We start from the raw sequence: 13,723 nt of genomic DNA, 5'->3' as shown, positions 1-13,723 counted from the left end.
TGATATCCAACTCCTTCCCATTCCAATCCTGAGATCCTTCTGATAGCATGAGATGTGATATCTCAATGCCTCTAATACCAAACCTGAGATCCTACCTCTAACATGAAATGTGATATCCAACTCCTTCCCCTTCCAAACCTGAGAGCCTTCCTATAGCATGAGATGTGATATCCAAGTCCTTCCCATTCCAATCCTGAGACCCTTCCTAAAACATGAGAAGTGATATCCAACTCCTTCCCATTCCAACCTGAGACCCTTCCTATAGCATGAGATGGGATATCCAACTCCTTCCAAATCCAATCCTGATACCCTTCCGATAGCATGAGATGTGATATCCCAATGCTTCTACAAAACCTGAGACCCATACATGGCATGAGATGTGATATCAAACTCCTTCCCATTCCAATCCTGAGACCCTTCCTATAGCTTGAGATGTGATATCCAACTCCTTCCCATTCCAATTCTGAGACCCTTCCTATAGCATGAGATGTGATATCTCAATGCTTCTAATACCAAACCTGAGACCCTTCCTATAACATGAGATGTGATATCCAAGTCCTTCCCATTCCAATCCTGAGACCCTTCCTATAGCATGAGATGTGATATCTCAATGCTTCTAATACCAAACCTGAGACCTGTCCTATAACATGAGATGTGATATCCAAGTCCTTCCCATTTCAATCCAGAGACCCTTCCTATAGCTTGAGATGTGATATCCAACTCCTTCCCATTCCAATTCTGAGACCCGTCCTATACCATGAGATGTGATATCTCAATGCTTCTAATGCCAAACCTGAGACCCCTCCTATAACGAGATGGGATATCCAACTCCTTCCCATTCCAATCCTGAGACCCTTCCGATAGCAGAGATGTGATATCTCAATGCTTATACCAATCCTGAGACCCTTCCTATAGCATGAGATGTGATGTCTCAATGCTTCTAATACCAAACCTGAGATCCTTCCTATAACATGAGATGTGATATCCAACTCCTTCCCATTCCAATCCTGAGACACTTCCTATAGCATGAGAAGTGATATCTCCATGCTTATACCAAACCTGAGACCCTTCCTATAGCATGAGATGTGATATCCAAATCCTTCCCATTCCAATCCTGAGACCCTTCCTATAGCATGAGATGTGATATCTCAATGCTTATACCAAACCTGAGAGCCTACCTATAGCATGAGATGTGATATCCAAGTCCATCCCATTCCAATCCTTAGACGCTTCCTACAGCATGCGATGTGATATCTCAATGATTCTAATACCAAACCAGAGACCCGTCCTATAACATGAGATGGGATATCCAACTCCTTCCCGTTCCAAACCTGAGACCCTTCCTATAGCATATGTGATATCCAACTCCTTCCCATTCCAAACATGAGACCCTTCCTATAGCAAGAATGTAATATCCAACTCCTACCCATTCCAATCCTGAGACCATTCCTATAGCATGAGATGTGATATCTCAATGCTTCTAATACCAAACCTGAGATACTTCCTATGACATGAGATGTGATATCCAATTCCTTCCCATTCCAAACCTGAGATCCTTCCTACAGCATGCGATGTGATATCTCAATGCTTCTAATACCAAACCTGAGACCCGTCCTATAACATGAGATGGGATATCCAACTCCTTCCCGTTCCAAACCTGAGACCCTTCCTATAGCATGAGATGTGATATCCAACTCCTTCCCATTCCAATCCTGAGACCCTTCCGATAGCATGAGAAGTGATATCTCAATGCTTCTAATATCAAACCAGTGATCCTTCCTATAACATGAGATGTGATATCCAAATCCTACCCCTTCCAAACCTGAGACCCTCCCTTTAGCATGAGATGTGATATCCAACTCCTTCCCATTCCAATCCTGAGACCCTTCCTATAGCATGAGATGTGATATCTCAATGCTTATACCAAACCTGAGACCCTTCCTATAGCATGAGATGTGATATCCAACTCCTTCCCATTCCAATCCTGAGACCCTTCCTATAGCATGAGATGTGATGTCTCAATGCTTCTAATACCAAACCTGAGATCCTTCCTATAACATGAGATGTGATATCCAACTCCTTCCATTCCAATCCTGAGAAACGTCCTATAGCATGAGATGTGATATCTCAATGCTTATACCAAACCTGAGACCCTTCCTATAGCATGAGATGTGATATCCAACTACTTCCCATTCCAATCCTGAGACCCTTCCTATACCATGAGATGTGATATCCAACTCCTTCCCTTTCCAAACCTGAGAGCCTATCTATAGCATGAGATGTGATATCCAAGTCCTTCCTATTCCAATCCTGAGACCCTTCCTATAGCATGAGATGTGATATCTCAATGCTTCTAATACCAAACCTGAGATCCTTCCTCTAACATGAAATGTGATATCCAACTCCTTCCCGTTCCAAACCTGAGAGCCTATCTATAGCATGAGATGTGATATCCAAGTCCTTCCCATTCCAATCCTTAGACCCTTCCTACAGCATGCAATATGATATCTCAATGATTCTAATAACAAACCTGAGACGTGTCCTATAACATGAGATGGGATATCCAACTCCATCCCATTCCACTCCTGAGACACTTCCGATAGCAGAGATGTCATATCTCAATGCTTATACCAAACCTGAGACCCTTCCTATAACATGAGATGTGATATCCAACTCCTTCCCGTTCCAAACCTGAGACCCTTCCTTTAGCATGAGATGTGATATCCAGCTCCTTCCCATTCCAATCCTGAGACACTTCCGATAGCATGAGATGTGATATCTCAATGCTTCTAATATCAAAACGGAGACCCGCCCTATAGCATGATATGTGATATCTAAGTCCTTCCCATTCCAATCCTGAGACCCTTCCTATAGCATGAGATGTGATATCTCAATGCTTCTACCAAACCTGAGACCCTTCCTTTAGCATGAGATGTGATATCCAACTCCTTCCCATTCCAGTCCTGAGACCCTTCCTATAGCATGAGATATGATATCTCAATACATCTAATACCAAACCTGAGATCCTTCCGATAACATGAGATGTGATATCCAAATGCTTCCCCTTCCAAACCTGAGACTCTCCCTTTAGCATGAGATGTGATATCCAACTCCTTCCCATTCCAATCCTGAGACCCTTCTGATAGCATGAGATGTGATATCTCAATGTTTCTAATACCAAACCTGAGATCCTTCCTATAACATGAGATGTGATATCCAACTCCTTCCCATTCCAATCCTGAGACCCTTCCTATAGCATGAGAAGTGATATCTCCATGCTTATACCAAACCTGAGACCCTTCCTAGAGCATGAGATGTGATATTCAACTCCTTCCCATTCCAATCCTGAGACCCTTCCTATAGCATATGTGATATCCAACTCCTTCCCATTCCAAACATGAGACCCTTCCTATAGCAAGAATGTAATATCCAACTCCTACCCATTCCAATCCTGAGACCATTCCTATAGCATGAGATGTGATATCTCAATGCTTATACCAAACCTGAGACCCTTCCTGTGGCATGAGATGTCATATACAACTCCTTCCCATTCCAATCCTGAGACCCTTCCTATAGCATGAGATGTGATATCCAACTCCTTCCCATTCCAATCCTGAGACCCTTCCTATAGCATGAGATATGATATCTCAATGCTTCTAACACCAAACCTGAGATCCTTCCGATAGCATGAGATGTGATATCTCAATGCTTCTAATACCAAACCTGAGATCATTCCTATAACACGAGATGTAATATCTAAATCCTTCCCCTTCCAAACCTGAGACCCTCCCTTTAGCATGAGATGTGATATCCAACTCTTTCCCATTCCAATCCTGAGACCCTTCCTACAGCATGAGATGTGATGTCTCAATGCTTCTAATACCAAACCTGAGATCCTTCCTATAACATGAGATGTGATATCCAACTCCTTCCCATTCCAATCCTGAGACACTTCCTATAGCATGAGAAGTGATATCTCAATGCTTATACCAAACCTGAGACCCTTCCTACGGCATGAGATGTCATATACAACTCCTTCCCATTCCAATCCTGAGACCCGTCCTATAGCATGAGATGTGATATCTCAATGCTTATACCAAACCTGACACCCTTCCTATAGCATGAGATGTGATATCCAACTACTTCCCATTCCAATCCTGAGACCCTTCCTATAGTATGAGATGTGATATCCAACTCCTTCCCTTTCCAAACCTGAGAGCCTATCTATAGCATGAGATGTGATATCCAAGTCCTTCCCATTCCAATCCTGAGACCCTTCCTATAGCATGAGATGTGATATCTCAATGCTTCTAATTCCAATCCTGAGACCCTTCCTATAGCATGAGATGTGATATCCAACTCCTTCCATTCCAATCCTGAGACCTGTCCTATAGCATGAGATGTGATATCTCAATGCTTATACCAAACCTGAGACCCTTCCTATAGCAGGAGATGTGATATCCAACTACTTCCCATTCCAATCCTGAGACCCTTCCTATAGCATGAGATGTGATATCCAACTCCTTCCCTTTCCAAACCTGAGAGCCTATCTATAGCATGAGATGGGATATCCAACTCCTTCCCATTCCAATCCTGAGACACTTCCGATAGCAGAGATGTGATATCTGAATGCTTATACCACACCTGAGACCCTTCCTATAACATGAGATGTGATATCCAACTCCTTCCCGTTCCAAACCTGAGACCCTTCCTTCAGCATGAGATGTGATATCCAGCTCCTTCCCATTCCAATCCTGAGACACTTCCGATAGCATGAAATGTGATATCTCAAAGCTTCTAATATCAAAACTGAGACCCTCCCTATAGCATGATATGTGATATCTAAGTCCTTCCCATTCCAATCCTGAGACCCTTCCTGTAGCATGAGATGTGATATCTCAATGCTTCTACCAAACCTGAGACCCTTCCTTTAGCATGAGATGTGATATCCAACTGCTTCCCATTCCAGTCCTGAGACCCTTCCTATAGCATGAGATATGATATCTCAATACTTCTAATACCAAACCTGAGATCCTTCCGATAACATGAGATGTGATATCCAAATCCTTCCCCTTCCAAACCTGAGACCCTCCCTTTTGCATGAGATGTGATATCCAACTCCTTCCCATTCCAATCCTGAGACCCTTCTGATAGCATGAGATGTGATATCTCAATGCTTCTAATACCAAACCTGAGATCCTTCCTATAACATGAGATGTGATATCCAACTCCTTCCCATTCCAATCCTGAGACCCTTCCTACAGCATGAGAAGTGATATCTCCATGCGTATACCAAACCTGAGACCCTTCCTATAGCATGAGATGTGATATCCAAATCCTTCCCATTCCAATCCTGAGACTCTTCCTATAGCATGAGATGTGATATCTCAATGCTTATACCAAACCAGAGACCCGTCCTATAACATGAGATGGGATATCCAACTCCTTCCCATTCCAATCCTGAGCCACTTCCGATAGCAGAGATGTGATATCTCAATGCTTATACCAAACCTGAGACCCTTCCTATAACATGAGATGTGATATCCAACTCATTCCCATTCCAAACCTGACACACTTCCTATAGCATATGTGATATCCAACTCCTTCCCATTCCAAACATGAGACCCTTCCTATATCAAGAATGTAATATCCAACTCCTACCCATTCCAATCCTGAGACCATTCCTATAGCATGAGATGTGATATATCAATGCTTCTAATACCAAACCTGAGATCCTTCCTATGACATGAAATGTGATATCCAAATCCTTCCCATTCCAAACCTGAGACCCTTCCTACAGCATGCGATGTGATATCTCAATGCTTCTAATATCAAACCTGAGACCCGTCCTATAACATGAGATGGGATATCCAACTCCTTCCCGTTCCAAACCTGATACTCTTCCTATAGCATGAGATGTGATATCCAATTCCTTCCCATCCAATCTTGAGACACCTCCGATAGCAGAGATGTGATATCTCAATGCTTATACCAAACCTGAGACTCTTCCTATAACATGAGGTGTGATATCCAACTCCTTCCCGTTCCAAACCTGAGACCCTTCCTATAGCATGAGATGAGATATCCAACTCCTTCCCATTCCAATCCTGAGACCCTTCCGATAGCATGAGATGTGATATCTCAATGCTTCTAATACCAAACCTGAGATCCTTCCTATAACATGAGATGTGATATCCAACTCCTTCCCATTCTAATCCTGAGACCCTTCCTATAGCATGAGAAGTGATATCTCCATGCTTATACCAAACCTGAGACCCTTCCTATAGCATGAGATGTGATATCCAATTTCTTCCCATTCCAATCCTGAGACCCTTCCTATAGCATGAGAAGTGATATCTCCATGTGTATACCAAACCTGAGACCCTTCCTATAGCATGAGATGTGATATCCAAATCCTTCCCATTCCAATCCTGAGACCCTTCCTATAGCATGAGATGTGATATCTCATGCTTATACCAAACCAGAGACCCGTCCTATAACATGAGATGGGATATCCAACTCCTTCCCATTCCAATCCTGAGCCACTTCCAATAGCAGAGATGTGATATCTCAATGCTTATACCAAACCTGAGACCCTTCCTATAACATGAGATGTGATATCCAACTCATTCCCGTTCCAAACCTGAGACACTTTCTATAGCATATGTGATATCCAACTCCTTCCCATTCCAAACATGAGACCCTTCTTATAGCAAGAGATGTGATATATCAATGCTTCTAATACCAAACCTGAGATCCTTCCTATGACATGAAATGTGATATCCAAATCCTTCCCATTCCAAACCTGAGACCCTTCCTACAGCATGCGATGTGATATCTCAATGCTTCTAATATCAAACCTGAGACCCGTCCTATAACATGAGATGGGATATCCAACTCCTTCCCGTTCCAAACCTGAGACACCTCCGATAGCAGAGATGTGATATCTCAATGCTTATACCAAACCTGAGACTCTTCCTATAACATGAGATGTGATATCCAAATCCTTCCCGTTCCAAACCTGAGACCCTTCCTATAGCATGTGATGTGATATCCAACTCCTTCCCATTCCAATCCTGAGACCCTTCCTATAACATGAGATGGGAATCTCCAACTCCTTCCCATTCCAATCCTGAGACCCTTCCGATAGCAGAGATGTGATATCTCAATGCTTATACCAAACCTGAGATCCTTCCTATAACATGAGATGTGATATCCAACTCCTTCCCATTCCAATCCTGAGACCCTTCCTATAGCATGAGATGTGATATCTCACTGCTTATACCAAACCTGAGACCCTTCCTATAGCATGAGATGTGATATCCAACTCCTTCCCATTCCAATCCTGAGACCCTTCCTATAGCATGAGATGTGATATCTCAATGCTTCTAATATCAAACTTGAGACCCTCCCTATAGCATGAGATGTGATATCCAAGTCCTTCCCATTCCAATCCTGAGACACTTCCTATAGCATGAGATGTGATATCTCAATGCTTCTAATACCAAACCTGAGACTCTTCCTATAACATGAGATGGGATATCCAACTCCTTCCCATTCCAAGCATGAGACCCTTCCGATAGCAGAGATGTGATTTCTCAAAGCTTATATCAAACCTGAGACCCTTCCTACGGCATGAAATGTCATATACAACTCCTTCCCATTCCAATCCTGAGACCCTTCCTATAGCATGAGATGTGATATCTCAATGCTTATACCAAACCTGAGACCCTTCCTATAGCATGAGATGTGATATCCAACTCCTTCCCATCCCAATCCTGAGACACTTCCGATTGCAGAGATGTGATATCTCAATGCTTATACCAAACCTGAGACTTTTCCTATAACATGAGATGGGATGTCTCAATGCTTCTAATACCAAACCTGAGATCTATCCTATAACATGAGATGTGATATCCAACTCCTTCCCATTCCAATCCTGAGACCCTTCCTATAGCATGAGATGTGATATTTCAATGCCTCTTTACCAAACCTGAGATCCTACCTCTAACATGAAATGTGATATCCAACTCCTTCCCCTTCCAAACCTGAGAGCCTTCCTATAGCATGAGATGTGATATCCAAGTCCTTCCCATTCCAATCCTGAGACCCTTCCTATAACATGAGATGTGATATCCAACTCCTTCCCATTCCAACCTGAGACCCTTCCTATAGCATGAGATGGGATATCCAACTCCTTCCAAATCCAATCCTGATACCCTTCCGATAGCATGAGATGTGATATCCCAATGCTTCTACAAAACCTGAGACCCATACATGGCATGAGATGTGATATCAAACTCCTTCCCATTCCAATCCTGAGACACTTCCTATAGCATGAGATGTGATATCTCAATGCTTCCAATACCAAACCTGAGACTCTTCCTATAACATGAGATGGGATATCCAACTCCTTCCCATTCCAATCCTGAGACCCTTCCGTTAGCAGGGATGTGATATCTCAATGCTTCTAATACCAAACCTGAGATCCTTCCTATAACATCAGATGTGATCTCCAACTCCTTCCCATTCCAATCCTGAGACTCTTCCTATAGCATGAGATGTGATATCTCAATGCTTATACCAAACCTGAGACCCTTCCTATAGCATGAGATGTGATATCCAACTCCTTCCCATTCCAATCCTGAGACCCTTCCTATAGCATGAGATGTGATATCTCAATGCCTCTAATACCAAACCTGAGATCCTTCCTATGACATGAAATGTGATATCCAAATCCTTCCCATTCCAAACCTGAGACCCTTCCTACAGCATGCGATGTGATATCTCAATGCTTCTAATATCAAACCTGAGACCCGTCCTATAACATGAGATGGGATATCCAACTCCTTCCCGTTCCAAACCTGAGACACCTCCGATAGCAGAGATGTGATATCTCAATGCTTATACCAAACCTGAGACTCTTCCTATAACATGAGATGTGATATCCAAATCCTTCCCGTTCCAAACCTGAGACCCTTCCTATAGCATGTGATGTGATATCCAACTCCTTCCCATTCCAATCCTGAGACCCTTCCTATAACATGAGATGGGAATCTCCAACTCCTTCCCATTCCAATCCTGAGACCCTTCCGATAGCAGAGATGTGATATCTCAATGCTTATACCAAACCTGAGATCCTTCCTATAACATGAGATGTGATATCCAACTCCTTCCCATTCCAATCCTGAGACCCTTCCTATAGCATGAGATGTGATATCTCACTGCTTATACCAAACCTGAGACCCTTCCTATAGCATGAGATGTGATATCCAACTCCTTCCCATTCCAATCCTGAGACCCTTCCTATAGCATGAGATGTGATATCTCAATGCTTCTAATATCAAACTTGAGACCCTCCCTATAGCATGAGATGTGATATCCAAGTCCTTCCCATTCCAATCCTGAGACACTTCCTATAGCATGAGATGTGATATCTCAATGCTTCTAATACCAAACCTGAGACTCTTCCTATAACATGAGATGGGATATCCAACTCCTTCCCATTCCAAGCATGAGACCCTTCCGATAGCAGAGATGTGATTTCTCAAAGCTTATATCAAACCTGAGACCCTTCCTACGGCATGAAATGTCATATACAACTCCTTCCCATTCCAATCCTGAGACCCTTCCTATAGCATGAGATGTGATATCTCAATGCTTATACCAAACCTGAGACCCTTCCTATAGCATGAGATGTGATATCCAACTCCTTCCCATCCCAATCCTGAGACACTTCCGATTGCAGAGATGTGATATCTCAATGCTTATACCAAACCTGAGACTTTTCCTATAACATGAGATGGGATGTCTCAATGCTTCTAATACCAAACCTGAGATCTATCCTATAACATGAGATGTGATATCCAACTCCTTCCCATTCCAATCCTGAGACCCTTCCTATAGCATGAGATGTGATATTTCAATGCCTCTTTACCAAACCTGAGATCCTACCTCTAACATGAAATGTGATATCCAACTCCTTCCCCTTCCAAACCTGAGAGCCTTCCTATAGCATGAGATGTGATATCCAAGTCCTTCCCATTCCAATCCTGAGACCCTTCCTATAACATGAGATGTGATATCCAACTCCTTCCCATTCCAACCTGAGACCCTTCCTATAGCATGAGATGGGATATCCAACTCCTTCCAAATCCAATCCTGATACCCTTCCGATAGCATGAGATGTGATATCCCAATGCTTCTACAAAACCTGAGACCCATACATGGCATGAGATGTGATATCAAACTCCTTCCCATTCCAATCCTGAGACACTTCCTATAGCATGAGATGTGATATCTCAATGCTTCCAATACCAAACCTGAGACTCTTCCTATAACATGAGATGGGATATCCAACTCCTTCCCATTCCAATCCTGAGACCCTTCCGTTAGCAGGGATGTGATATCTCAATGCTTCTAATACCAAACCTGAGATCCTTCCTATAACATCAGATGTGATCTCCAACTCCTTCCCATTCCAATCCTGAGACTCTTCCTATAGCATGAGATGTGATATCTCAATGCTTATACCAAACCTGAGACCCTTCCTATAGCATGAGATGTGATATCCAACTCCTTCCCATTCCAATCCTGAGACCCTTCCTATAGCATGAGATGTGATATCTCAATGCTTCTAATACCAAACCTGAGACTCTTCCTATAACATGAGATGGGATATCCAACTCCTTCCCATTCCAAGCATGAGACCCTTCCGATAGCAGAGATGTGATTTCTCAAAGCTTATATCAAACCTGAGACCCTTCCTACGGCATGAAATGTCATATACAACTCCTTCCCATTCCAATCCTGAGACCCTTCCTATAGCATGAGATGTGATATCTCAATGCTTATACCAAACCTGAGACCCTTCCTATAGCATGAGATGTGATATCCAACTCCTTCCCATCCCAATCCTGAGACACTTCCGATTGCAGAGATGTGATATCTCAATGCTTATACCAAACCTGAGACTTTTCCTATAACATGAGATGGGATGTCTCAATGCTTCTAATACCAAACCTGAGATCTATCCTATAACATGAGATGTGATATCCAACTCCTTCCCATTCCAATCCTGAGACCCTTCCTATAGCATGAGATGTGATATTTCAATGCCTCTTTACCAAACCTGAGATCCTACCTCTAACATGAAATGTGATATCCAACTCCTTCCCCTTCCAAACCTGAGAGCCTTCCTATAGCATGAGATGTGATATCCAAGTCCTTCCCATTCCAATCCTGAGACCCTTCCTATAACATGAGATGTGATATCCAACTCCTTCCCATTCCAACCTGAGACCCTTCCTATAGCATGAGATGGGATATCCAACTCCTTCCAAATCCAATCCTGATACCCTTCCGATAGCATGAGATGTGATATCCCAATGCTTCTACAAAACCTGAGACCCATACATGGCATGAGATGTGATATCAAACTCCTTCCCATTCCAATCCTGAGACACTTCCTATAGCATGAGATGTGATATCTCAATGCTTCCAATACCAAACCTGAGACTCTTCCTATAACATGAGATGGGATATCCAACTCCTTCCCATTCCAATCCTGAGACCCTTCCGTTAGCAGGGATGTGATATCTCAATGCTTCTAATACCAAACCTGAGATCCTTCCTATAACATCAGATGTGATCTCCAACTCCTTCCCATTCCAATCCTGAGACTCTTCCTATAGCATGAGATGTGATATCTCAATGCTTATACCAAACCTGAGACCCTTCCTATAGCATGAGATGTGATATCCAACTCCTTCCCATTCCAATCCTGAGACCCTTCCTATAGCATGAGATGTGATATCTCAATGCCTCTAATACCAAACCTGAGATCCTTCCTCTAACATGAAATGTGATATCCAACTCCTTCCCTTTCCAAACCTGAGAGCCTACCTATAGCATGAGATGTGATATCCAAGTCCTTCCCATTCCAATCCTCAGACCCTTCCTACAGCATGCAATATGATATCTCAATGATTCTAATAACAAACCTGAGACCCGTCCTATAACATGAGATGGGATATCCAACTCCTTCCCATTCCAATCCTGAGACACTTCCGATAGCAGAGATGTGATATCTCAATGCTTATACCAAACCTGAGACCCTTCCTATAGCATGAGATGTGATATCCAACTCCTTCCCGTTCCAAACCTGAGACCCTTCCTATAGCATATGTGATATCCAACTCCTTCCCATTCCAAACATGAGACCCTTCCTATAGCAAGAATGTAATATCCAACTCCTTCCCATTCCAATCCTGAGACCCTTCCTACAGCATGCGATGTGATATCTCAATGCTTCTAATACCAAACCTGAGACCCGTCCTATAACATGAGATGGGATATCCAACTCCTTCCCGTTCCAAACCTGAGACCCTTCCTATAGCATGAGATGTGATATCCAACTCCTTCCCATCCCAATCCTGAGACACTTCCGATTGCAGAGATGTGATATCTCAATGCTTATACCAAACCTGAGACTCTTCCTATAAAATGAGATGGGATATCCAACCCCTTCCCGTTCCAAACCTGAGACCCTTCCTATAGCATGAGATGTGATATCCAACTCCTTCCCATTCCAATCCTGAGACCCTTCCTATAGCATGAGATGTGATATCTCAATGCTTATACCAAACCTGATACCCTTCCTATAGCATGAGATGTGATATCCAACTCCTTCCCATTCCAATCCTGAGACCCTTCCTATAGCATGAGATGTGATGTCTCAATGCTTCTAATACCAAACCTGAGATCCTTCCTATAACATGAGATGTGATATCCAACTCCTTCCATTCCAATCCTGAGAAACGTCCTATAGCATGAGATGTGATATCTCAATGCTTATACCAAACCTGAGACCCTTCCTATAGCATGAGATGTGATATCCAACTACTTCCCATTCCAATCCTGAGACCCTTCCTATACCATGAGATGTGATATCCAACTCCTTCCCTTTCCAAACCTGAGAGCCTATCTATAGCATGAGATGTGATATCCAAGTCCTTCCCATTCCAATCCTGAGACCCTTCCTATAGCATGAGATTTGATATCTCAATGCTTCTAATACCAAACCTGAGATCCTTCCTCTAACATGAAATGTGATATCCAACTCCTTCCCATTCCACTCCTGAGACACTTCCGATAGCAGAGATGTGATATCTCAATGCTTATACCAAACCTGAGACCCTTCCTATAACATGAGATGTGATATCCAACTCCTTCCCGTTCCAAACCTGAGACCCTTCCTTTAGCATGAGATGTGATATCCAGCTCCTTCCCATTCCAATCCTGAGACACTTCCGATAGCATGAGATGTGATATCTCAATACATCTAATACCAAACCTGAGATCCTTCCGATAACATGAGATGTGATATCCAACTCCTTCCCATTCCAATCCTGAGACCCTTCCTATAGCATGAGAAGTGATATCTCCATGCTTATACCAAACCTGAGACCCTTACTATAGCATGAGATGTGATATTCAACTCCTTCCCATTCCAATCCTGAGACCCTTCCTATAGCATGAGAAGTGATAACTCCATGCGTATACCAAACCTGAGACCCTTCCTATAGCATGAGATGTGATATCCAAATCCTTCCCATTCCAATCCTGAGCCACTTCCGATAGCAGAGATGTGCTATCTCAATGCTTATACCAAACCTGAGACCCTTCCTATAACATGAGATGTGATATCCAACTCATTCCCGTT

Source organism: Ambystoma mexicanum, chromosome 11 (genome assembly GCF_040938575.1).
Source record: "Ambystoma mexicanum isolate Mex_15411 chromosome 11, UKY_AmexF1_1, whole genome shotgun sequence".
In the NCBI taxonomy this organism is placed as follows: domain Eukaryota; kingdom Metazoa; phylum Chordata; class Amphibia; order Caudata; family Ambystomatidae; genus Ambystoma; species Ambystoma mexicanum.
The sequence above is the reverse complement of the archived record's forward strand: the minus strand, read 5'-3'. Positions refer to the sequence as shown.